Below are 27,669 nucleotides of genomic sequence, written 5' to 3'. Positions count from 1 at the left end.
AATATTTAAAAAATTATCCCATTTTGTATAATCACAAACTGAATGGAACATGACTTTCTTGCTTTTACAATTATCTAAAAGGAACTCTCAAAAATCAATGTTACCCATTCATTGGTATTAATCATCATGAGTTTACTCTTTCAAAAATATCCGAGTGTACTTATTGACAGGTATTTTTCAATGAACAATACTAGAAAATAATCATCTACTCCCTATCCCTAGTAACCGAATATGACAAATTCGTAGGTAATTTGTATTTTTCCTAACTATACAAACCTTAGCTATTTAATATGGGTAATTACTTTCGCCGTAGCTGAAATGACGAGCCATTAGAATTTTAACGAGGGTTTACTACCCCACCGCTAGTTAGCGGGGGGGGGGGGGGGGGGGTAGGGAAGGTAGCTTGCTACCTCCCCCCCCCCCCTCACACACACGTGTGATGAGCTCACTTTGCTTAGAGGTAGGACTTCACGGGGGATAGGGCTGGCGGGCAAGTTTGAATAAATAGCTAAGGTTAGTATAGTTAGGAAAAATACAAAATACCTACGAATTTGTCATTTGCTCCGTAACTGAAATACAAACCACACTATTTAATATGGGTGACTAACCCCTTAGGAAGGGTGGTAAGTCCCAGTCAGTTCTGGCTTTTGGATTTGCCTGGGGACTCAGTATCTGAGTGTACCAGCACTCAACAATAAAGAGTCCCTGCACCTCGCTAGAACCTTGCTGCGCAAGGGCTGCGGCCTACGTAAGCTGTGTGTGAAGGTATGTAATGTGACTCGTCCTAGGAAGTTGACCTGTAGTCCTTTAGATGGAAACTTAGGCTAGGACTCTCCCAATACCACCTCGTCAGGGTATGGGGACGTGACTATTAACTTAATACTAGGAACACAAGGGAACATGGTTTACCTACAGTGGTTTGAGGTCAGCTGTGCAGAGAACCCAGGATGCTGCTTTCCCCAAGAGAGGGGAGGATGAATAAAAGAGTAAGGGCCAGACAAATCTTTTCATTCATGCAGACTAAGACCAGGTAACAATGCCCTCAACCTTCTGCTACTTGTCCACTAAGGAGCCTGAGGTTCTAAACCAGCTGTTGTGCAGCCACCACAGGTCCGATGGAAAACGTATAGAGCCTCCTGTGGGTCACGTTGTGCAGGTAGTGGGCTGTGAAGGTCGTCTGATGCTTCCACACCCCAGCTTGAAGGACCTGAGTCACTGAAAAATTTCTCTTGAAGGCCAGGGATGTAGCTACGCCCGACGTCATGTGCTCTAGGGCGACATGACAGAGGAGGGTCTGGATTCAGGGACAGATGGATCACCCTACGAATCTATGCCTAGATGGTGTTCTTGGTGACCATCCTCTTAATCCTCCCAGTGCTAACAATGCTTGCACCTGGTGACGGTCTGTTGCCGTTCTTCTGAGGTACTTCAGACTCCTTACTGGGCACAGTAGGACAGTAGGAGAAGGTCTGGGACATCTGTTACAGAACGGAGACTCGAATCCGGAAGTAGTCGAACCGAGCGCCCGGCACCCCCCGGATTTTGAGTCTTAGCACCAACTCAGGGACGAGTTTAAACGTTACCTTCCCACCATACCCTTGCATGGGAGATGACATATGAGAGACCATGAAGTTCACCGACTCGCTTGGCCGAAGCCAAAGCTAGTAAGAACACCGTCTCTCAAGTTAGGTGGCGAACTGAAGCCTGCCGTAATGGTTCATAGTGAGGTCTCTTAAGAGACCTGAGAACCCAAACCACGTTCCATGGAGGAGGTCTCACATCCGACTGAGGGCAAGTAAGTTCATAACCTCGTATGAGTAGGGAAAGTTCCAGCGAGGAGGAAAGATCATTCCTTTGAGCCTAAGGCTAGACTTAAGGCCGAGCGACAGCCTTTCACCGCCGAGACTGAAAGGCGCCTTTCCTTCCCGCAAATACACGAGGAACTCCGCTATTGCTGGAATAGTGGCATTGAGTGGAGAGATACCCCTTCCAAGACACCAACCACAGAAGACTTTCCACTTTGCCTGGTAGACAGATGCGGATGATTTTCGCAGATGTCTGGACATCCCAATCGCAACTTGTTGCGAAAAATCCTCTCTCAGCGAGGAGATGCTGGATAGTCACCAGGCGTGAAGTCGTAGCGAAGCTACGGCTTTGTGGAAGATGCTGGCATGTGGTTGTCCGAGTAGATCGTGTCGTGGAAGGAATTCTCTCGGAAGTTCCGTTAGGAATTGCAGAGGGTCCGGAAACCATTCCGCGTGATGCCATAGCGGAGCTATGAGGGTCATTGAAAGATTGACCGATATTCTGGTCTTGTTGAGCACCCACCTCATCAGACAGAACAGGGGAAAGGCGTACACGATGTTGTCTCCCCATTGTTGGGAGGCATCTTGCCAGAGCGCCTTGGGATCCGGGACCGGGGGAAAGTACAGTGGAATCTTGAAGATCAACGCTGTTGCGAACAGATCCACAGTTGGGGAACCCACACAAAGTCAGGACTTTGTTGGCTACTAGATGACACAAAGACCACTCGATACTCACTATCTGAGACGCTCTGCTCAGATTGTCGGCGAGCACATTACTCTTGTCTGGAATGAAACGCGCCGATAGTAGAATCGAGCGGACTTCGGTCCATCTCAGTATCTCTACTGCAAGATGGGATAGCTGCTTTGAAAAGGTACCTCTTTGCCTGTTGATGTAAGCCACTACTGTGGTGTTGTCGCTTATTACCACCACAGAGTGACCTGCCCGGTATTGTTGGAACCGCTGAAGGGCCAACAAACCGGCCTTCATCTCTAGACGATTTATATGGAGGCACTTTTCTGATTCTGACCACAGGCCTGAGGTTCTGTGGTACAGAACGTGGCCCCACCCCCCACCCCCTTTCAGGCGTCCGAAAGCAGCCTTAAATCCGGGGAAAGGACGAGAAGATCCACTTCTCTTCGTAGGTTTTCGTCTGTCACCCACCACTGGTGGTCCGTCCGTTCTGCAGGACCAATAGGGATCATGACGTCCGGGGAATCGCCACCAGGACTTAAGCTGCCACTGGAGAGATCTCATCCTGAGTCGATCGTTGGGAACTAGACGAGCCAAGGATGAAAGGTGACCAAGGAGACGTAACCACGATTGGGTTGGAAGCTCTTCTCGACTGAGGAAAGGGCTTACGACCTTTTTCAGCCTTGCTATCCTGTTGTCTGATGGAAAGGCTTTGTGGAGATTGGTGTCTATAATCATGCCTAGGTAAACCAGTCTTTGAGTGGGAAGCAGAGAGGACTTCGAGATTTACCATGATTCCCAAATCCTGGCAAAGTCATAGAAGTTTGTCTCGGTGTCGAAGAAGGGATGACTCAGAGTCTGCTAGGATCAGCCAGTCATCCAGTTAACGGAGGAGACGGATGCCGATCCTGTGTGCCCACGATGATATTAGGGTGAACACTATTGGTGAAACCCTGTGGTGCTGTGGAGAGACCGAAACTCAGCACCTTGAACTGGTACCTCTTGTGTCTAGGCTGAATCCTAAGTACTTCCTTGAAGATGGATGGACTGGGATCTGGAAGTACCTGTCCTTCAATCCAGTATACACATGAAGTCTTGCGGCTTCACTGCAAGACTGACCGTGTTTGCGGTCTCCATGCTGAACGGAGTTTCCTTTAATCTGGACCTCTGCCCCAAAGGCCCGCCCCCTTGCTGATCCCATAGCAAGGAGCTAAATGACATCGGATTCGTCCTCAGGGGAGGTAGAGATGTTGTGAACGGGGCGCGATATCCCTGACTGATTACGGAAATCGTCCAGGAATCAGCCCCGAGTTGCTGCCACTTGTCTGCGCAACCTTGTATGCATCCCCCCCCTGGCGGACATGCAGGGGGACAGCCAATCCTACCGTTTGCGGCCTCGGCTGCTCCCTCTAGGATTCTTCCCCCCCTGGAGGACTTCTTGCCTTTCTTGACCTTGAACGGAAAGGGCTTAGACACCACTGTCTTCGTTGCCGTTGTCTTAGTGGGGCGTGGCTGCTCAGGTGCTGGAGATTTATAGGGCTTGAATGTCAACCTATGTAGGAGGGAGTCTTGGTGACTTCCTCCACCTCTCAGCAGCCTGCTCCACATCCTTAGGCTCAAACAGGTTCGTTCCCATAACGGAAGAATGTCTGAGCCTGTAGAGTTTGGTGCTAGGGGCCTTCCGGTATTGTCTTGGAGTCCTTGACTCCTTCCTGGGAGGGATGCAGGACTCCAACAATGACGGAGGCAGGCTCTTCTCCACCCTTATTCGAGAAGACTTTACCTCGCGAGGTGGGGTTTCCCTCAATGGTGTGATGGGGGAACGTCTCACCTCACGTGACTCTCCTGAGGACAGGAGATCTTCGTCCGAAGGGGAGGGAGAAATGTCTGAGGGGGGAGGGTGCCTGCCTCGAAGACTTACGAGGAGACAGCCTCGTCCTCGGAGAAGTTACCGCGTCCGAAACTCCTCTTTTCCTCTTCAAGGGAGTAGATGCAGCCAAGGATTTGTGGCCAAATTCAGAGAGAACAGGATTGAAAGCCTGTGCTACCGCTCTGATTATAGCCCCAAACCAGGGCTGCCGGATGACGGCTGCGCCATCAGACACTCCCTCTGGAAGGGGAGTCCCCTGTAAGAAGAAAGAAGATAAGGAAGAAATGTCCCTGGACCTTTCTGGCACCTTCCCCCCTACCCGCACGCGTGCTGTTCTGTGCTTGGGGGGGGGGATGCAGTGATGGCGCCCTTACCGCGCGTTGTCCGGCAGCCTCGAGCGAGGGAGGGTATTGGAGATTGCGCTGCATATTGCACTGGAAAGTGCGCTGGGGAATACCCGGGCGCGCGGTCCCGATGGGGAATACCCGGGCGCGCGGTCCCGATGGGGAATACCCGGGCGCGCGGTCCCGATGGGGAATACCCGGGCGCGCGGTCCCGATGGGGAATACCCGGGCGCGCGGTCCCGATGGGGAATACCCGGGCGCGCGGTCCCGATGGGGAATACCCGGGCGCGCGGTCCCGATGGGGAATACCCGGGCGCGCGGTCCCGATGGGGAATACCCGGGCTCGGGCTCGCGCGGTTGAGACTTCATAGAGTGCGCAGGAATCAGATTGACGTGCAGGATCAGAATGAAGAGCCCGTGCGGGCCAGAATGTTAGCGCGCGAGCGCGCATTAGACCATCAGCGCGCAAGCGCGGAAGACCATCAGCGGGCGAGCGCGCAAGAATATTGGCGCGCACGCGGGAAACCATCGGTACCCGCGCGCGGAAAAGATCGTCGGCGCTTGCGCGCGTAAGAAGATCGTCGGCGCTTGCGCGCGTAAGAAGATCGTCGGCGCTTGCGCGCGTAAGAAGATCGTCGGCGCTTGCGCGCGTAAGAAGATCGTCGGCGCTTGCGCGCGTAAGAAGATCGTCGGCGCTTGCGCGTAAGAAGATCGTCAGCGCTTGCGCGCGTAAGAAGATCGTCGGCGCTTGCGCGCGTAAGAAGATCGTCGGCGCTTGCGCGCGAAAGAAGATCGTCGGCGCTTGCGCGCGAAAGAAGATCGTCGGCGCTTGCGCGCGAAAGAAGATCGTCGGCGCTTGCGCGCGAAAGAAGATCGTCGGCGCTTGCGCGCGAAAGAAGATCGTCGGCGCTTGCGCGCGAAAGAAGATCGTCGGCGCTTGCGCGCGAAAGAAGATCGTCGGCGCTTGCGCGCGAAAGAAGATCGGCGAGCGCGCGCGCGAAGTGCACGCACTCGCGCAAAGGTAGCAGTGCGCACGCGTGAAACCATCAGTACCCGCACGCGGACAATCGTCGGCGCTTACGCGCGCAAGGAGATCGTCGGCGCATGCGCGCGCAAGGAGGTCGTCGGCGCATGCGCGCTCAAGGAGATCGTCGGCGCATGCGCGCGCAAGAAGATCGTCGGCGCATGCGCGCGCAAGAAGATCGTCGGCGCATGCGCGCGCAAGAAGATCGTCGGCGCTTGCGCGCGCAAGAAGATCGTCGGCGCTTGCGCGCGCAAGAAGATCGTCGGCGCTTGCGCGCGCAAGAAGATCGTCGGCGCTTGCGCGCGCAAGAAGATCGTCGGCGCTTGCGCGCGCAAGAAGATCGTCGGCGCTTGCGCGCGCAAGAAGATCGTCGGCGCTTGCGCGCGCAAGAAGATCGTCGGCGCTTGCGCGCGCAAGAAGATCGCCGGCGCTTGCGCGCGCAAGAAGATCGTCGGCGCTTGCGCGCGCAAGAAGATTGGCGAGTGCGCGCGCTATAAGGTTGAAGGGTCAGCTGGCAGGACGATCAGGAAGTGGGATGTGTCCTTAAAAAAATGGCGGGCATCCCCCGATGAGGACTGTAAGCAGGTCTGCTTTAGATTCCATTACCGAAGTCCTTCGTTGCAGCGCAAGGTTGCGCTGGTAGATCGGTAGGTCAGCTGATAGTCCAGGACCGAAGTCCAAGGACCACGTTGCAGCACCAGGTGGAGGTCACTGGAAGTTCTGCTTGATCCTCCGTGGCGAAGTCTCTATGAGAGACCTCTCCCGCGAACGAGAGAGGTACCCTTCGTAGAAGAGACTTGAAGACACTCGTGGTGAAGCCTCTTGGGGCCGTTGGATCAGCAAGCTGACCTTATCAGGAACGATCCTCCGAAGAGGAGTCTCTATGAGTGGCCTCTCTCACGAACGAGAGAGGTGACACTTCATAGAAGGGACCTGAAGACACTCGTGGTGACGCCCCCTAGGGCCGTTGGATCAGCAAGCTGACCTTATCAGGAACGATCCTCCAAAGAGGAGTCTCTATGAGTGGCCTCTCTCGCGAACGAGAGAGGCGACACTTCGTAGAAGAGACTTGCCAAGACTGTGCTCCACCCCTGAAGGAAGAGAAACTCAGCAAGGGGGGAGAAAAGTCTGGCCGAAGGGCAACAACAGTAGTCGAAGGCGATGAATTTATTAAGATATGGGAAGTTCTCCTTCTGAAGGGAGAAAAACCTCACACCTGGGGAGGAAACCTCCCTCGGAAGGGAAGTTGTCCAACCCCTGGAGGCGAACCTCCTTAGCGTTTTAAGATGACCTGAAGGGCTGGCACGTTGTCACGGGAGTACTTCTAAGAGAAGGGATAACGCCCATGACGACGTCCTCTGAGGGACGGCAGCGACGGCAGATTCCCCAGTCATGAACATGACAGCTCGGCAGTGACAGCAGATTCCCCAGTCATGAACAGGACAGCTCGGCAGTGACAGCAGATTCCCCAGTCATGAACAGGACAGCTCGGCAGTGACAGCAGATTCCCCAGTCATGAACAGGACAGCTCGGCAGCGACAGCAGATTCCCCAGTCATGAACAGGACAGCTCGGCAGCGACAGCAGATCCCCCAGTCATGAACAGGACAGCTCTGCTTCGTTGGTACTCTTTAGTCAAACGAAGAAAAACTGCATAGTTAACAGGGAAAATAAAATTAAATAATTATTTTAACAGAAATTCCCCAGGGAGGAACTCTGAAGAGGAACCCCGAAGGAATAACATAAAATAAGAATTAAGTATGCGCCCTCCTTCCCCAGATGACATCCATGGGAGAAGGGGGGCGGAGTAACTGTAATAAAAATAGAATTATAACAATTATAATTATCTAAATCATCTAAGAATATACACTAATAGTGAGAACCACTGACCCCTCGAAGGGAAGCGTTCCCCACGGAGAAAGCTGAAAAGTTAAAATACAATTAGATTTCACTAAAAATAATTGAGACAAACAACGGAATAGCAACCTAACCCGCAACGGGAAAGGAGCTATCGTAATAGTACGTAGTTGTAGTAAGGGGAGAACGACCTCGAGTAGAGAGAGATCGTAGTCAATCTAAAAAAGGCCACATTCCCTTCGCGGAGAACCCAAGTTTCCCGTAGGAAAAGAGGCAAAGCGAAGATAATAGATGAATGAAGAGAGTCCAGGCGATGACGGTTCCCCTGCGGCGGCCGAGTTAACGGAGATAAGCCGACGGGAAGACCGATGGACCAAAGGGAGAGGTCGTTCCCCACGAAGTGGAACTGTGGTGGCCTTGCACTACACAAGTGTCGTTGTCGTACATCACAAACACAGCACAAACACTGAAAAGAAAACTTACTACATTTCTATACACATATACATAAACATTAAGAATGTTTATATATATATTACAAGTATAAGAAAAATTAAGTAAAAAAGACAAAAAGCATTAATGGCTGTCAAAGAGGCGAGGGTGATAGCGGACACGTCCGACTACCACCCGAGCCGAGAGCAAAGTGAGCTCATCACAGGTGTGTGTGAGGGGGGGGAGGTAGCAAGCTACCCTCCCTACCCCCCGCTAACTAGCAGTGGGGTAGTAAACCCTCGTTAAAATTCTAATGGCTCGTCATTTCAGCTACGCCGAAAGTAATTACTGTACCCATATTAAATAGCATGATTTATATTTCAGTTACGGAACAAACCTAGATTCTATTATTTCTCGTACAAAAAGAATAACTGCGGTGTCTCTACCACCTATGATCCCCATCAACATGGGCACATGGATCTCTACACATCCCTCATGAAGCTGAAAGAGAGGATGTTTCCATCTGTAAAGTGTACTTTACCGATAGGTGTCACAGAGATGCATAGCTGAGAGAGAACAACCCAACCAAGGCACGTCTCTCTAGGAACATAACCAAAGAGCTAGCAGATCAAGATATTGCTAAGAGTAGGACCCCCCCCCAGAGTCTAGTAGGTGTCAGAATGGTAGATGAGACGTACCTCCATCCTCCAAGTGGAGAGGGCACTCGGATAATTCTCTGATGCCAGTACATCAGTTGCATCTGAAATACTAGGGTCATGCAGTGGTTAATCAAATCTAGGGCAAACAGTCACAGGGGTAGCTCATTTAATCTTTTCTTCAGGCAGCAAGTGGATTCCAAGGTCTTGGGGTTGAGGAAGAAGAGTCGATGACGATTCATTGTTTAATAATCAGATACCCAGATTACAAGGGCCTGCAACAGGCTCCGCACGTCTTTATAACTGCGCAGGAAAACATATCGTACACACGGATCCCACATGCCCCTCCAAGATTGACATGTAATAATTACAACAATTACACTGCAATCTGATAATTATCAAATGGGGTAAATCAGTAACAAAACAGATAGGATGCACAATGTAGCATATAGCTACACAAAAATAATCAGAGTAAATAAATCAATAATTGCTTAATAAAATGGGTCGAATTGGCATAATAGAAATGGATCAACTGCATACTGCAAACATAGCCATACAAGAAAAAATTAAAACATTCACAGAACAAAGCAATGTGAGCAACACTATCAGATGTATAGTATAGCATGAATTTTCAATTCTTCTTTAAAAAAAAAAAAAAAAATCCATAATAACACGTGGACAAGGAAATCATATATTTATAAGCTAGCAGTACACAAAAGCAATGACAATTACATATTATTTAACAAATTCAGTGAGCCAGCCAGGTTCTTTCCTGGAGCGTTGTGGTCTCGTAGCACGGGGTAGGCTGGGTGTGGGGGAGCTAGACCTGGGCGGGCTCTCACTGCTGCTGTCAGCTGGTGTGGTGCTAGGGGTTGGGTCAGACGGTGGGCTGGGCGTGGGACAAGCTATCTGTCCCTTTAAATGTTTTCTGTTGCGCAATGATAACCTTCCACTCCCGTCAAGCCTTACTGTGTACTGCCGGTATGGGTGATGGGAGATGATGACACCTAATCTGTCCCACCTTTTAGTCCCGGGATCTTGAATCCTAACCTGGGTGCCCACATGCAATGGAGTCATGTTGCAAGAGCGTTGTCTTGGTGATTGGGGAAATCTGTCACTAGATGATGCCATCAATATTTCCCGCTGTCGAAGGGTTCTTCTCCAGTGGCGATCTACCTTATACTGCTGTCTTGCTGTAGGAACACCATCACGAAGTGCTCTTCCTGTTGCTAGTTGAGCTGGTGACTTGCCTATCTCTCTCAAGGGCGTATTCAGGTATTGCAGCATTGCCTGTGTGCACCTGTCGTTGTCCAAACTACCGTTGGCCCCCGTGTTCGAGCGGATGATTCTTTTGGCGGATTTCACAGCAGCCTCTGCCCTCCCATTTGACTGCGGATAATGAGCAGATGAAAGGCGGACAGTAACCCTCCATTTCTTAAGAAAGTCCATCATCTCCTCACTAGCCAAGTTAGTGCCTCCATCAGTGGAGAGTTGCTCGGGAGCCCCCCACCTGGAAAAGTAGCCACGTAGTTTCGCTATAATTTTGTTGGAACCAGTTCCCTTGGGGAAATGCGCTATTTCTAGCCAACCCGTCAGTCTGTCAGCGTAGGCCAAATAAACTTGTCCTTCGAGTTGAAAGAGATCAGCCACCGTCTGCTGGAAGGGGTACTCAGGGGGAGGGGTAACAATCATGACTTCTGGCGGTGAAGAGGGCGTGTGCAGGTTGCAGACATCACAGGAAGCTCGGCATTGTTCCAAGTCGCCTGCTATTCCAGGCCAATACACGGTTGCTCTTGCACGACGTAACATCGAATCTAGCCCTTGATGGCTGGCATGCAGGTTCCTTGCTACTTTATTACGTAATGAGTCAGGTACCACTAATCTCACTGCCCCCTCCTCATGGGTATATGTCACCATACTTTGTGCAGCAGCCAACCTGTCCCTTACGCTGTAGAAGGGTCGAAGACACTGTAGTTCTCGGGATTTTTGCTTAGGCCAGTCCCCAGCACGGACTCTTGCAAGCAACAGCTGGTATACGGGATCATTATTTGCTGCGTCCATGACCATCTCTTCGTCCATTGTAATACCGTCATCTTGGCTCAATACAGCTACTGTTGCTGCTGCTACCGCCGCGGAGATATCTTCTTCTTGTATGGTGTCCTCCTTATCTGGGACTGCCGTTAGGGAGGGGTACCGAGATAGAAAATCGGCTGCTGAATTCCACTTTCCTGGCAGGTACTTTATTGTGAACTTATATTGCAGAGTCTTTTCTTCAAGGCGGAATAACCTTGGGTTCACCACATCTGTGAGGGCCCTATCCCCCAAAAGCTTCACTAGTGGGCGGTGGTCTGTTACGATAATGAGGGAGGGGCATCCCAACAGAAACAATCTTGCTTTCCGTAGACACCAGGCCACTGCCAAAGCTTCTCCTTCCACTGCTGCGTATCCGGATTCGGCAGCAGACAGGTGACGACTCCCACACAGAGCCAGCCGCCAACCCCCTTTGCAACAAAAAGGGGTCTCTAGGGAGGTACAACCACAGTACTGTTGCAGGACAACGAAACCTATACCTTCCCTACTCCAATCTGTGATTACTGCTGTAGGCCTAGTCTTGTCGTAATACCGTAGTCCATCCTTTGCCAGCCGACAAATAATATCTTGAGCCTGTCGGAACTTGTGTTGCAGTTGTTCGTCCCAATATACCTTCTTTCCTGTAGATTTCTTCAGTAGTTCCCGGAAGGGCTCCATGAGGGGCGCGGTGGCCAAAAAGGGTGCCAGCTGATTGACGAAATCATACCAGGATCTGATATCCGTAACTGATGGTTGGGCTGGCATGGGAAAGTCTCTTATGGCAGCCAACCTTTCACTTGTAGGCTCATACGAGTCCCACCCCAGGTGAAAACCAACAAAGGTAGCCTCTCTCCTGCAAAATGAGAACTTTTCTGGTTTTAGGGTAATGCCTTTCTTCGCGCAGGTAGCCAGAAAATCAAAGGTGTGCCAAAAGGCTCCCTCAACACTTATGTCATGCAGAAGGGTGTCGTCTACACACTTGTACTTGCGAGGAATATCCATAATTGCGTCATCAAACCGTCGAGTGTAGGCATCGGAAGCTGCACAGTGGCCCATCGGGGTGCGACGATACTGGTACCTGCCCCATGGGGTTATGAAAGTTGTCAGTCTTCGACTGTCCTCATCCAACTCCACCTGGTGGAAACCCCAGAACGCATCTGCAACAGTCTTATAGCTTCGAACAGGTACACCAGATACTATATCAAAGGGTGCTGGTGTATGGTGCGTTTCCCTCTTGCAACATGCATTTAAGCGCTGATAATCCACTGTCCTCCTCGGGTGGCCATCCTTTTTGGCCACTACTACCATTCTGGCGCACCACTCTGTGGCCTCCCCCGGTGGTACTGGCTGGATGATGCCCCTACGTACGTCCTCCTCCAGCTGAGCCTTGACTTCATCTTCCCAGTGCTTTGGGACCGCTGCAGGTGTGTGGCAAGCATAGGGTATGGCCCTGGTGACGAGGTGGATGCGGTGGGGTGGGCCCTCCATAACTGGGAGGGGTGACTTGGAGGTGTTGAAGGTTGTCGCCGAAAAACGGAGTAGCCAATCTGGAAGTAAGGGAACGTTTTCTTCCAGCGGGGGGAATGGTAACACTGTCGGACGTGAGAGATCCACCTCCTCTACTGTATCAACGGTGGCAACACTGGCGAGATGATAGGGGAACGTAGCTGGGACTAGACCCAACTCTTTACACATTGACAATGACAAGTATAAATTTGTTGCAGAATTCACGAAGAAAATCTCCTGCATAGAGGATCGACCATTTAATGATACACAACACTTAGTTGCCCCTAAACACTTCAAACGAATGCCTGCAACATCTCTCAGCGTCTGCTGCTTTTCAACTTTCGCGGGGTCGAGGTGCAGCAGCTGCAACAGCTCGCTGCCAGCGACGCAAACCTGGGCCCCCGTATCGGCAACGGCGGTGGTGGGTACACACTCCCTCCCCCCCGGCACTGACACTGATACATTTAATAACGGTTGTCCCGCAACGGCGGTAGATGCAATCACTACAGCACTAGATACTTCTGGCAGGACCTTACGTTTGCCCCTACAGCATTTCTTCAAATGCCCCACTTTCTGGCAATTATAACAAGTAACACCTTTGGCCGAACACGAATTCTTATCGGAGTGCGAACTGCCACAGTTGCCGCACCTCGTTGGCGGCGTACGATGCACAGCACGGTGGATAGTGGCGGCTGCACACTCCCCCTCCTCCGTGACATTGGCTGCCTCGACTGGCGGATAACTTGCAATTTGGCGGGAAATTTTCCCGCTCTCACCTACATCCCTAACCGCAGCTTCAAATGCTATGCACTGTGCCCTGAGGGCGTCTACGCTATCATACCTATGATAACTTTGAAAAATTTCTCTTTTAAGCACTAAATTATTCAACCCTACCATCACTTTACGCAATAGCATATATTCAGACAGATCGGAATTACACTGTGGGCACTCGAACTTGCAATCTAGAGCTAACTGAGAACACCTTTGAAAATACACATTGATAGGCTCATCCGTGGCCTGAACATCATTAAAGAATTCGCTCCATAGCACTGCTTGGTTGGATGACCGTAGTACTAGCTTTTCAACGCTATCTAATGCCTCCTTGGGGCTCACACATGACCATTGGGCCGCTGAGAACTTTGCATCTAAAGCTCTCTGTAGAGCTGGCACACACAGAAGACGGATGTGCATGACGGCCTCCAAACTAGGCCACCTGTTCAGGTGAATCCAGCACTCCATAGACCGCCTCCATGTCCTGAACGCCGCTGAAGACATTTCCACATCACACTTCTCAGGAGCTGAAGCATTGGACACCCGTGGCACTCCGGCTACCGGCAGGTTAGCCACCTGGGTTTGCAGTGCAATGATAGCTCGTTGCTGGGACATAATGGTGTCGCGGGCCTGACGAAGTGACGGAGTTGCGATGGCCCTCCTGGAGGGCGTTGCAAGACGAGGTCTAATAGGTGGTGCCATCCTGATCTACGCTCCACAGGCGTAGGTTCATATCTCACTGCGCCATCTTGGGGTTGAGGAAGAAGAGTCGATGACGATTCATTGTTTAATAATCAGATACCCAGATTACAAGGGCCTGCAACAGGCTCCGCACGTCTTTATAACTGCGCGGGAAAACATATCGTACACACGGATCCCACACAAGGGAAGCGTATTTCCTACCCATACTAGGATCTATGGTGATGGGTCATTGTGGGATTACTCACCAACAACCTGTGTAACAGCCAAGGCAAGATCGCCCTCGGTTTGATGACCTAAAAGGGTACTATGGTCGGGATAGCTCCATTACTTCATGGCAGAGGCAAACGGCTCTCTAAATTAAGGCAAGGACCTTTTCTATGTCATTATGGCAGGAATGGAGTGTGGGGGTGTAACAACTCTCTTTCACCTAACAGTGCTGGAGCTCAATCTCTGGAGGGACTGTTCATACTAGGCTCTCGTTCTGTTTGACCGCATCCAATGATAATGGTCAGTGGGAGTTCAGATACTTCCTCCTGGAGAGGGAGAGGGGCTTTCTTAGGGCCAAGGTGTCCCTCTTATGTCACACCAGGACCATGAAGGTCTCTACATAAGCCCACCCTCACCTGGCCTACATTACTATTGCGTGAACCATTCACCTGAAACCTGGGCAATTGCTATGGCTGTTGTGTTATGGGCTCACCATCCCGTTGAGTTACTTAGGAAAAGTGCTCACTGGAAGTCTCAAAAAACTTCTTGGGAAATGCCTCCTATGAGCCTTATACTACTACATCCCATTCTGATTAGTGTTTGAAGAAAATAGAAGGAAGGAGGCATTTGTAGAGGAAAAATGAAGTAATCTCACATCTTCCCTTAACAGCCTTTCTTTCCCGTTACTGTATGCGACAAGTGGTTCCTGAATGATGAGGAGGGCTTATGTCACAAACCTATGTTTGCTGATACAACCACTAATGAAGATTTCAGTTAATCAGCATTCCCAGTTACTCCATCCTTTGCTGTGTCAGAGATCAATACCTAGTGAACGATGTCTGAAAAAAATACCAGCTCAGCTGAGAGGGTTAAGGATTTGTACTCCATTCCGATGACAATACCAGCTCAGCTGAGAGGGTTAAAGATTTGTACTCCATTTCGATGAAGTCTTACTGAAAAGCCAGTCGATAGATGAGGCCTAGAAAACGACCATCGGTAAAAACTTCCAGCATGAAAAGGCAAGATCATTTCACCCGTAAACACGTTGATGTGGAACCTTGAAGGTAAGAATGGAATATATTTGGTTTGAAGAGGGTTAGGGGAAGGGGAGCTAGACTAAAGAGCATGTCATGACGTCACTATCCAACCAGCCCTTCTGACAAATGGAGAAAAGGACTGCCTACATCAGTGCTGATCAACAGCTTCTTACTCCCTTCTTGGGTAAACCTGGGAGGGGACACTACCTTTGGAGCAGAGCCATATTAACTAATGGAGGGAAAAATGGCTAGTGGTCTGTGCCATTTTCTTTTTGCTATTTAGAAAGACTTAGTTGTCATTACCGTCGAAGGGCTAGTGCCTTGAAAGATACTATGTGGTAAAGGAAGGCATCCTATCACACAGGCCTCCACTTCCACCAGTGTCATCCTACAGCAAATTAGCATAGACCCGCTCAACAGCACAAATGTTGTCTGTGCAAGCATACCTATAAGGTTTGTTACACGAAGAAAAAGGAAAGCATCTTTACGCCCTGATAACACAAGCATACATAACTTTGGCCTGAAATCCAAAGTTGAACCCTACTGTTATACAAATTTTGATACCTTGGCCCTAACACAAGTTGGTAACTGGACACTGTTTGCATTCGAGAGACTGATGGATCATGGTGGGTTATTATGCATGCATTTGTTTCAATATACAAATACCTGGTAATAGTTTACAACACCACGCTCTCCATTTACTCCAAAATAATACAATCCTGCAGTTCTCATCTTCTTGCTCAGTAATTAGGTGGTTATTTAAATTCTGGGAAAGCAATAATTAGCAAGATATGTTGGGGAAAGGGGAAGGGGTTATAAAAAGAAAATAACTGTTTCCTCACTAAACGACTTGGAACTGACATGTTAACACAGTCAACAAAACAGAATTCGTGATGCGAGTGTACATAAACAGAAGTTCGTGATGCCAGCGTACATTTGATATACTGTATATTCAAAATATACTAAATTAAACATTGAGTTATTAATCAAAAGTGTCACTTTGTAAATTGCATATTTTATGGACACTTTTGAGTAATTAATCTATTTTCAATTAAGTATATTTTGAATAAACTGTATATCAAATGTACGCTGGCATCACGAACTGGAACTTCTGTTTATGTTCGCTGGCATCACGAATTCTGTTTGGTTGACTGTGTTGACGTCAGTTCCAAGTCGTTTAGTGAGGAAATCGAGCTATTTTCTTTTTATAACCCTTTCCCCCTTCCTCAACATATCTTGCTAATTATTGCTTTCCCAGAATTTCAATAACCATCTAATTACTGTGCAAGAAGATGAGAACTGCAGGATTGCATTATTTTGGAGTAAATGGAGAGCGTGGTGTTGTAAACTATTATCAAATACCTTGTTACTTGATAGAGCTAATGATTTGGTTTTTGCTTTGCAGTATGCTCGCTTCGCTGGTGAATAAACAATCTCGCTGCTCTGTTCTGGCAAGCAGACTATGTTTCGTTACACGTGAGCCCCGTGAGCTATTATTTTGGATATAATTATAATTAAGGATGGAACAACAGTTTGAACAGAATTAAAGTTTCTCCCGTCGTAAATGATGTGCTTTCACTGAATTTGACCATCGTTTCAACAGCAAATAAAAAAAAAACATATGTCAGACCGTTTAAGAACTGCGATATTTTAATAGAAATCTAATGGTTTTTGCTTCGATGTGCACTGGCAGAAAAAGAAAAACATTAAGACCCTATGTACTGGCAAATAGTACATGCTGAGCTGTGCATGCTAACCACATTAATTATTAATTCTTAGATAACCAAGTTTTTATTCGCAGTGAAATTGTCATTTTCGGAAAAATCGAACGTTTTTCTATATGAAAAACCAAATCTTTAGTAGAAACTACTTTCCCGTCCATAACTATAATAAAACCGTATTTTGGCATTAATCAATTACCAAGTATTGAAAGAGGTAAAGAAACTTGAAGGGCCGAGTTGAAACTTCGTCCGTGCTCTAACATCTGTTTGAGCATGGACTGCTTCCATTTCCCATAACCAGACTAAATATACCAAACACTCGTTTCTATCCTAACCTTATATTAACATGATCAATACAGCAGATATGATTAAGTATATTCTAATATTGAAAATAACGAAGAGGTGGTTCAAAATATATGGCGTTGGGCCCTTTATTCTCTTTGAAGCAGAAACACCACCTACCAATTTCGGTAAATTTACAGTTTCATCCATTTTGGGGAAACTGGAATAAAAATATATTTGTTGCATCAGAAATAGTGTAGTTCCAATGAATTTAACGTTTATTTTGACCGCAAACCATCCGATTTGGAGATTTACTAAGTTGTTCTAGAATGCAGAAAGACCCTACTTCATCCCAACAATTATGGGGGACACCAGGTGGGAACCGGGGTTTTGGGTGGGGGGGGGGGGCATCAAATGATATTTGCAATAAATGAATACTTATCCTTCCACCACCCCTCCCCCTATACCCCTATCTAGCCCTACCGGGGGGGAGGGGGCTCCGCCCCCCTGCGACCCCCCCTTCGTCCCCCCCTTAAGGCCACAGTGATTTTCAGGGCACTACTGAACCTAATAAACCCACCTAACCTAGCCTAGGGGCTCTGTACCCATACCTAGGGGCCCTGTACCCCTACCTAGGCCTACCGGGGGATGGGGGGGGGGCTCCGCCCCCCCCTGCGACCCCCCCTTAAGGCCACAGTGAATTTTGGGACACTACCGAACCTAATACAACCACCTAACCTAGGGCCCTGTACCCCTACCTAGGCCTACCCCTGCGAGGCCACCCCCTCCCCCCCTTACAGCCACTACCTAACACATCCATCAAACCAAATCCAAAGGGATGGTACTGCTGCATACATCGTTATACTATCACCATTATAATATACTCTATAAATTAATGAAGCTTACCTTAAACTGTTGGTTCATCAAGATGTGCTGCTGCTTTGAGGAAAACGTGAAGCCGTTGGGAATGTTCCTTGACATGCAGGCCAATTTTGATTTTGTAAAATTAAATTGTGTCTCTGGCACAAATGCACTAGTTTTTCAACAAATTCATTGTAAGTTACGAAACAGTCAGGACAAGAAAATGGAATTTCAACTTCTTGTGCAACATGCGATGACGCCCTTTCATGGTCTCCATGTCTAAAAACGAAATGAAATGCCTGGGAAGATATTGTATTGTGGCGCTGTTGTATTGTCGCGCTGTGATTGGCCAGACATGTATGACGTCATAGTGGACAGGCGCTCTGATTGGCCAAACGTGTAAGACTTCATAGTGGACTAGTTTGTCAGCGGATTATAGTGGTTACAGGGCTCATTTAAGCCAGTGTTGCCAGATTGGGCTACTTATCGCAAATCGGGCTACTTTTTACAGCTTCTTGCGACCAAATTTCACAACTTGCTACTTGCTACTTTTTGGGCTACTAGTGGTTTTAATTGGGCTACATTTGGGCTACTTTTTATTTTATATAGATTTTTTTAGTTTAACTGCAAATAAGCAAAAGCTTAAAGAGAGTTCTTGATCAGTGGGATGCACTGAAAACTCACTTTCAGTTTGCAGCTTCATGTGATAAATATGTATCTAGAGAACTCTACTCTATGTACTCTGACCATAAAAATGAACTCTACTTGACATTTCTAAGACCCATTATAAATGATTTCGAGAGGATAAACTTGTTTTTTCAAAGAGAAGAAGCAGATTATTGTAGCCTACTCAGAGAGCTAGAGTGTTTTACATTGGTGATGCTGAGAAGAGTTTTACTTTCAAATTATGTTAAGCTTGAAGGTGATCTGAATATGTCGTCCATATTTCTCCCTTTAAAAAATGTTGATTTTGGTTATGAATTCACCTCCCTCGTATCCAGTAAGAAACAAGCCAATTTAATTTCAGAGCAAGAATTGCACGATGTAAAATCAAGATGCCACAAATTCCTTTTAAGAGCATGTAAGGAACTACTTTCTCGTCTTCCTGAAAACATGGAGACCTTAAAGAAAATAAAGAACCTTTCACCAACTGTCTGTTTAAGCCACACACGGCCACCTTTCTCTGAACTACCTTTAGAACTAGCTGATCGCTTTGAAATAGCAGATATTGAAGGTCAATGGCAAACTTTGTTGAACCTAGAATGGAATAACATTTGTGATGGAGACATCCCAACTTCAGGAAATCAGTTTTGGACAAAGGCAATTGGTGTAACTAATGCGGGAGGTGACTTTATTTTAAAAGATAAATCGGAGTTTGCATTAAAAGTGTACAGCCTCCCCATAAGTAATGCTCTAGTAGCAAGGGTTTTCTCTAGAGTAACAAGCGTAAAAACCAAGTTGAGAAATCGAATGGGCCTAGATCTCTTAACCTCAATATTAAGGATAAAGACCAGTTTGGAATTAAATGGTAAATGCTGTACAGGATTTGAACCGAAAAGGTCCATGCTAAATTTTGACTCATCAATCTACAAAAATGAAAAAATGAGGAAAATGAAGAATGTCTAGTGGATGATTTGCTGGATATATTTGATTAATTTTCAACAAAAGAATAGAAAAGAATTTTATTTACCGTATTTTCATGAAATAAAATGAGATTGTTTTTCAAAATTTCAATTTTGAAAGATTAAGACAATTTCATTTTAATTTTCCAACAAAAGAATCTATTTAGTTTAATTGCAAATATGAAACATTTCGGAAGTTTACGTTTGAAACAATTGATTTTCAAAATAATTATATATACTATGGCTTAAAAAAGAAACTGAAAGATGTTTCAAAATATTTTCACTAGCAAGATAGCCAAGCAGGACCAAAAACTGTAGGTAAGTAATCATATAAATGTTTTTATTGATATATATATATATATATATATATATATATATATATATATATATATATATATATATATATATATATATATATATATATATATATATATATATATATATATATATATATATATGTGTGTGTGTGTGTGTGTGTGTGTGTGTGTGTGTATATTAATAAAAATTGGGCTACTTTAACTCTAAATTTGCGATTTTTTGGAAGCGTTTGGGCTACTGTTTGAAAATATATCTGGCAACCCTTATACAAGACACAGTCAACAATAACAACAGACTTAGAAAATATCTGGGAGGAAGACATGAGTAGCGTGAGTTTGATCGTCGATATATAAAGAACTAGGCATTTGCGACAGATAATATTTTACAGAAATACTACAAGACTTACTTTACACGGGAAATATATTATTATAATAGATTTCCCATAATGGATGAAACTGTAAATTTTACCCAATTTCCCTGAACTACCTACTGGAAGGAGGCTCCTATATGGGCTATAACAAGTGGAGCAATATGGGTATCTTATTAAAATCTTCAACTTCGTAAATAGAGGTTTCCGCCATTAGTATATGGTATTCCAGATACTGTATTTGCGAAAATCTATTCAATTATACGAGTTTCAATGTCGTAACTAATATTGCACCATTCTATAACTGCACAAGCCTATCATTATTACACACGTCACTTACGCCTTTTCTATTTGAAAATAAATCTACAGATACTTTATTATAACTGACCCAATGTTTACATTAACGGTACAAACCTTTGGAAAAATGGGTAATGGTCGATTACCTAATGTGTCGCAAACATGGATCGGTATTCGTGGTTCCATCTTTCACCAACAATAACCGGGAGGAGTCGTCAGTCATAGATCCAAGAGTCTAGTGAAACACCCCAGTGCGGAACAATACATTTTGCAGGAATATTGGAACGTGGATTTTTTTCTTTTTTATATCACTGTTTAGTCGTGTCTTTCTTTTAAATATTATGATATAAATATAGGAAAAAGATACATTAAATACATACTTGATACCGCTAATTTTATAGGAAGACGTAGGAAATACCATGAACTACTTTTACGATTTTTTTCCAAGACTTTCGGATTTCTATGCAGCAGTAAACAAACAAAAATACATAGACACACCCATAATGAATGGTCACATTCAAATGATATATATATATATATATATATATATATATATATATATATATATATATATATATATATATATATATATGTGTGTGTGTGTGTGTGTGTGCGTGCGTGTGTGTGTTGCTGTTGCTGTTGCTGTTGTGGTTTCACGATCGATCTAAGTCATTTAAAAATGTAAAAAATAATTGGTACATGTAAAAAAAATGGAAAGAGGAAATTTTTTTCAAAGCAATGTGTTTTCTGTATGCATTACTTTATCATTATATATACTGTAACTAACTTCAAAGTTGACTATTTTCACGTGGAAGTTTTTCTTTTGTCTTTTCGAAAAGTGATTATCGAAATGTAAGCAATTCTCTATATTTTCATGTCTGAATGAAAAATTTTAGTCAACAAAGCAAGTAGATGTATATAATTTTTGCTCCGATAATTTGGAGTTTTGAGAAAATGGGGTTCATTTTAATTTTTGTGTAGATTGGTTGAATAGATTCAGTATTAAGTATGGAGTTTTACGGGTAATTTTCTCATCACTGCGAATCGCAAGGACATATCCTCATAGTTCAAGGGTTTCTTACTAACCAGTGTTGAACCCCTTTCCTCAAAACCAAAAGTATCTACTATCTTGAGGCAGAGTTCTCTTGCTGGAACGTATACTCGGGTACACTTTCCTGCTTTATTATCTTCCTCTTGTTTATTTAAGTTTTATAGTGTCTATATGAAAAATCTATCTTAATGTTATTGCTATTCTTAAAATACTTTATATAGTTCATCACTTCTCTTGTGGTTTATTTATTTCCCTATTTCCTTTCCTCACTGTGCTATTTTTTCCTGTTGGAGCCCATGGGCTTATAGCATCCTGCTTTTCCAAATAGGGTTGTAGCTTAGTAAGTAAGTAAGTAAGTAAGTAAGTAAGTAAGTAATAATAATAATAATAATAATAATAATAATAATAATAATAATAATAATAATAATAATAATAATAATAATAATAATAATAATCCTTACACACACTCATAAACGTTACATGTACAAAATGCCACATATGGGCAAGACCTGATTAACGTGATATATTCTCGTCTGTGTATTTTTCTGGGTAAATTTACCCTTTTGGCCTATATGTATCTAGATATTGTCCCTGACATTGTATGCATCTTTCAACTTAATCCTAACATTAAAATTGTGAATATATTGTACCGTAAGTGTTTTGTACACGCTCGTATAATTTAAGGCTATTATTTATTTTTTTTCTTATCTCTCGCTCTCTCCCTTACGAACTTCGATTGCCTGAAGGTCTTATTGTTTTGTATCAGAAAATTACTGCCAAAACTTACCAGCTATTGGTGGGCCTGGTATTGTTGTCGAAATGGATGCATCCAAGTTGAGTTGGTGCAAATATAATCAAGGTAGACTTTTGACTAGTGTGTGTTTTAGCTTGCCATTGCATGTTTTAAATTGTTCGAATTTGGGTGACATTCTTGCTCTTAATTACTTGTATATAAGCTCGTTATCTGTTAAATAAACTTTACTTGCATTCACCTCGCCTCTGTGTTAGCACCTAACAACCACCTTGCACAATATAAACGAGCAGACAAAGAAATAAGAACATGAGTGCAACAAACTTCTATTTACGAATACCATATCAAATATATGAAAACTGATCATCTATACAAAAGGTAATCATAGAAAATGGTAAAATTACTATACAATGGGATAAATAGCTTTCCCTGGAATTTTAAAAGAAAAAATAAATAGGCCAAATTGTTACAAAGGTCACGTGAATATACAAAAGGACATTTATCGCATTTTGTTCACCAGTGTGGGAAAGATCATGTGACGCAAAGAAAGTGAATTCAGAGCTTAACAAGAGCCTGTCGAATAATCACCGGCTCACTAAAGGCAATGTCCCTGCCATCTCTTTATAGACTGGCCAGTATTGTACCACCTCAAAATCGACGAAACGCTATAAACAAAAAATGAAAGGGTCAACCACATGAATTATCCAAGGCATCCTCTTTATGGACATTAGACAACAAGACATCTACTAGAATCAAGAAAAAGGCTTTATGGCCGTGGAAGGTCCTGAACATCTAAACCATGCTGCCTACAGATTGATGAAATGGAGGTAGGGCGAATGTGATTCAATCAACGAAGCACTAGGCTTACCTGACCCTAGCGAACACCTACCTTGTGGAGCGTCCCTTAGCAGAAAGGAGTGAACTACCTTAAATCAAACAAAATCCAAGGTTGGGAAAACAGGAGATAGACTTCAGAAGTGGGGATATGTCACCAATGCTGATATTAGCCCCTGTGGTGAATTGCCCCAGGCTATGGACCACATCTTGCGCTGCTGCCCACTGGGACCTGGATGTTCTGATGACGGCTACTGTAGATCTACAGGAAGCAAATAGGTGGCCGTGACAGAGCCCAGTCCCACCATTGGATACACGAGTAGTGCAATAAGATATAACGATGATGATAATGATATTATTTTGTTAAAATAATAAAACGCAGGGAATCCCGTTTGAAAATTCACAATATTAAAACGTCGATAATTCTTTCATTTGTTCAAGGTATTCAAAATCTGCTTTTTTCACCTTAGAGCTCATTCTATCTACTTTTCAACCTATATAACGTCCTCTACGTAATGTTAATTTTAAACCCCCATATTTGCGATTGAGTGATAGTGTATATCTCTGTAAGACAGCAATATTATTAGAAGTTTTTATTCTAGGGCAATTTTGAACAGTCTTAAGATCACCTACCTATTCATACTGTATGTATTCTAAAAGTGGATAATTAGGCATACAAAATCATACCATTATAGAAAAAAAAAAACTTTCTCGCTCTCAAAATTGAAAGTCAACAGTATATTAGTGTAATGTATAACCTTAAAAGATACAAAAATCATAGAAAATAGTTTCATGGCTTACCACATGAGGGAAAAAATAAATATGAATAGTATGTTATTTACCTTCTTATTATTAGCCTTCCCCTACTCTTCTCATAGGTTTAGTAAATTGTAATAGTTGATAGCAATCTTGACCACCTGGTAACTTTGTTGGAAGTTTTTATTTCTGTTTGGACTAATTAGAAATTTTTTATTTTCTCTACAAAATATATATATATTTTTTTATAAAATAGGCCAACAAATTAATAATGCCTTAATAGAATAAATTGTTATCCTTTAGGGGAAAAAAAAAACTATTTGAAACATGAAATATAGACGTTCTCCTTTAGCAAGAAAAATGATAATCCGAATTTCCAAAATTCAAAGCCAGAGGTCGTGAGCGACTCATGACCTTTGGCTTAGAATTTTGGAAATAAAATGTATAAAAAACCGTATTCGTTTATTTTTTATCATCAGTACATTATGAAAATTAAAACCAAAAGATAACAGTTGATTAGAATGGTAAAATGCAGACGTCGGAAAAAACGAATTTTATTGAGAATTATGAGGAATAGGCCTACCTTGCAAATACTTAAAATAATTTCTATTACCAAATCTTCTCAAGATTCTTTGTATTCGAGCACATGTTTCCCTGAATTCCAGTGGATTGATATACTTTGCTAAGAGTTGCTCGTAGTAAATGTTACTCACTGAACTTTTCGCAGTCAATAAATGACAAATCACTGGACGTTCTATTCCAAGTTCGCATTATAACCTCCTGCGGGCGGCTTTTGCGTTATTACTTACTTGCTCTTTCCTAATTGTAGTCTTCTACCTACGTAGTAATCCTAGAGAACCAATCTAGGAGTGGTTGCAGTTCCTCTGGAAGCTCATCAGGTAAATCTTCAATAGCTCCATCCATGTTTTCTATAGCAATAAATACAAGACAAGTCAGTTTAGCTCTCAAAGAAAACTCTGAGTCATTGTTATATCTCCGTAATGGCCCATGCTAGCGATATGTCCCATTCCTCTATAACACTAGTGGGGTATTCAGTAGAGCACAAGACCTTCGCTACGGCAGCTTATTTCTCGACCTTTTGCTCGACCCTGACCTTTGACCTCAACATGTATTAATTGGCATGGATTTTCATAAACTCAAATATGAACCAAGTTTGAAGTCTGTGACTACGATGTCCAAACTTATGGCTGATTACGTGAATTGTACATTTTGCTTGACCGTGACTTTGACCTATGACCTCGACCTTCCAGAATTCAATCATTTTCAGCTTTTTGCATAACAGTTAATCCCTACAAGTTTCATTATTCTGCAATTTAAAATGTGGCCAGGAAGCTGTTCACAAACAAACACATAGACAGAGGGTAATACAAAACCTCCTTCCAACTTCGTTGGCGGAGGTAGAAAAAAAATCAAGTCAAATATTTCATTAATGCTCTTCATTATGACAGTGATGAAAAAGATGAATTCCCATGAAGAAAGACCGAAATTAATCTGTGTTGTTCTAAGTATGCGAATGCCCTGGCAAACAAAATGTCTTCCATGGAAATTAAAAAGATACAGGTCAGATGGAGACGGAGACATTCGTCGGTTGAAATAAGGTAGGATATAGGTTGGACGAATAACATAAGCTGGGATAATGTCCCATAGAGAAGGGATGGTTTTGTTTGTTTCACGAAGCCAATCAAAAGGAGGGACTAGTCTTGACTCTTGAGTCATTGAAAGCGTTAATAATAGTAGGCCTATTCGCTGTGGAAAGATGGGAAATTCAGAGAATTGATTCAAGGACAATCTTTGATGAATGACTTTCCCAGATGGAGAAAAGATTGATGCGTCCTTGACGACCAGAGAGAGAGAGAGAGAGAGAGAGGAAAGGATGTTGATAATGATATTGAAGATTGGTCAGATCTAGTTAAGTCATCAGGTTCCATGCTCCTAGAGCAGTCTTTAGATGTTAGGATATTGTTCATATACCGTATAGATTCAGTTGTTAGAAGAGGACTTTTTTCCACCCTCACAAGGATACAATGCTTTAATGACAAAATAATGATGCAAGAACTAATTGATGATGATGAAGATGAGCAAAGTAATTAGGATATACTGAATTCTATAAAATTCCGCATTTTACAAATACTGATATCATTACAACTTCAGTTATGAATTTCAATAAAAGTTTAAATATTTAGTTTCAACTGGCAGCGGTGGCTGTTTTGTTATAGCGTTTTTCAGGCCCTGACAGATGGCGATAGTGCAGCATCTTCTTCCTATAAAGTCGACGCAAACTAAATCAAAATAAAATCACTCAAAATATTTTCCTCCTCGAGACGCAGCTGGCAAAATGCAATGCTGCAATATTCCTGTCATTTGCTGTCGTTAGAGACGAAGTTCATATTGAAAAGTCATGAAAATAAGATCTCGGCGGGTTATCACAGGAAAAGACCTTTAAACTCTGGCAGGCTGAATGACACGTCGGCTGCAAAAATCTTGTTGTTTCAGCTTGTTCTTTGTGATTTCTTTCACACGTTTCCTTCATTTTCTTTAGTCAAATCGTGTGGATGTTTTCTGCATCAGCGTCTTTTATAAAGAATTAGTGTTATAAGTGATAAAATACTGTCAATTAAGCTACACCAGACGCTTTCTTTAGAAAAAAAGTTTTGGATTAGAGGAAAGAAAATGAACTGAATATCCAATTTCTTTTCATAAATTTTCCTTATTTTCCGTCTCCATCTGACAGACTTTACTGTCCTAAACTCTAATAAACTCAACAGCGAGTCTTTTATCCCTATCTCTGTTTCTTATTGCTTTTCCAAAAAGAATTCTAAGGGAACTTGGAAATGAAATTTACGATCGTTGTGTCTTATCAAGTAATATAAAGGTAAATTTATTACTTTTATTGTCTATGTTGTTAACCCTGGATAGGTACGGTGGGTCGTTTGCGACCCCGAGCGTCAAAAAAAAACAGGTTTTTCTCACGTGACTCACCCCTGTGACTGAATTTGTGGGTGATCGACCTGCAGGAGGTGTCTCCCCTACACGCTCTAGTAGTGTCCAGATGTGCATTTCTGTAGCTGTACTCCTTCCCCGATTTCTGAGACGCATCGGGGTCGTTCGCGTCCGAGTTTACCCTTCTGAGGTAGTTTGCATAATTATCAAAGTTATTACGTATTATGAAATTGTCGTAGAATGGTGCAACTTGTATAGGTTATCAGTTGTGGAAAGTCTTGGTGGATTGTTTGGCTACCATGTGCATGTTTTTTTTTTTAGTTAAAATGTCGTTCATCACCACGAGGACCATTTTACCGCGAGTGCCCCTTTTTCCTTTTTTTTTCATTTTTTTGCCAAGTCATTTTTCCGTAAGATATTGCCAAATAGTGTCGTAAAACTTTTGCTTGTTTAGTGTTGGAAAGTGTGTCTAGATGATCTGGCTACCCATGCATGACTTTGTTTTTGTCAGATACGACGTAGTTATTGGTATATTGGGTATTTAACTGCGGTTACCAATTTCTGTTTTTTTTCAATATTTGTAAAAATTACTACGTAGTAAGGAATTGCCGTATATTATTCATTTTTTTTTCATGTTTATGTGTTAGAAAGTGTGCCTTGATGGTTGGGCTAACACGTGCATGTCTTTCTTTTTATCTGAGATGTCGTATATTAGAATGTCGGGCATTTTACCGCGAGTGTCCCTTTTTAATTTTTTTTAATTTTTTGGCCAAGTCATTTTTCCGTAAGATATTGCGAAATAGTGTCGTAAAACTTTTGCTTTTTTAATGTTGGAAAGTGTGTCTAGATGATCTGGCTACCTATGCGTGATTTTGTTTTT

At 44.0% G+C, this 27,669-nt stretch overlaps 1 long non-coding RNA gene across 1 annotated transcript in view; it reads right to left on the bottom strand.

The window, feature by feature from the left end:
- LOC137640638 (uncharacterized) overlaps nucleotides 1-20,665 on the bottom strand; it is a 40,434-nt gene extending 19,769 nt beyond the window's left edge. Inside the window, exon 1 of the long non-coding RNA XR_011044429.1 lies at nucleotides 20,554-20,665. This is a non-coding gene — a long non-coding RNA (uncharacterized lncRNA). The remainder of the gene's footprint in view (nucleotides 1-20,553) is intronic.
- Between the last annotated feature and the right edge of the window lie 7,004 nt (nucleotides 20,666-27,669).

The sequence above is a fragment of the Palaemon carinicauda genome, chromosome 5 (genome assembly GCF_036898095.1).
Source record: "Palaemon carinicauda isolate YSFRI2023 chromosome 5, ASM3689809v2, whole genome shotgun sequence".
NCBI classification, from domain to species: Eukaryota; Metazoa; Arthropoda; class Malacostraca; order Decapoda; family Palaemonidae; genus Palaemon; species Palaemon carinicauda.
This window is presented reverse-complemented; position numbering and strand designations above follow the sequence as displayed.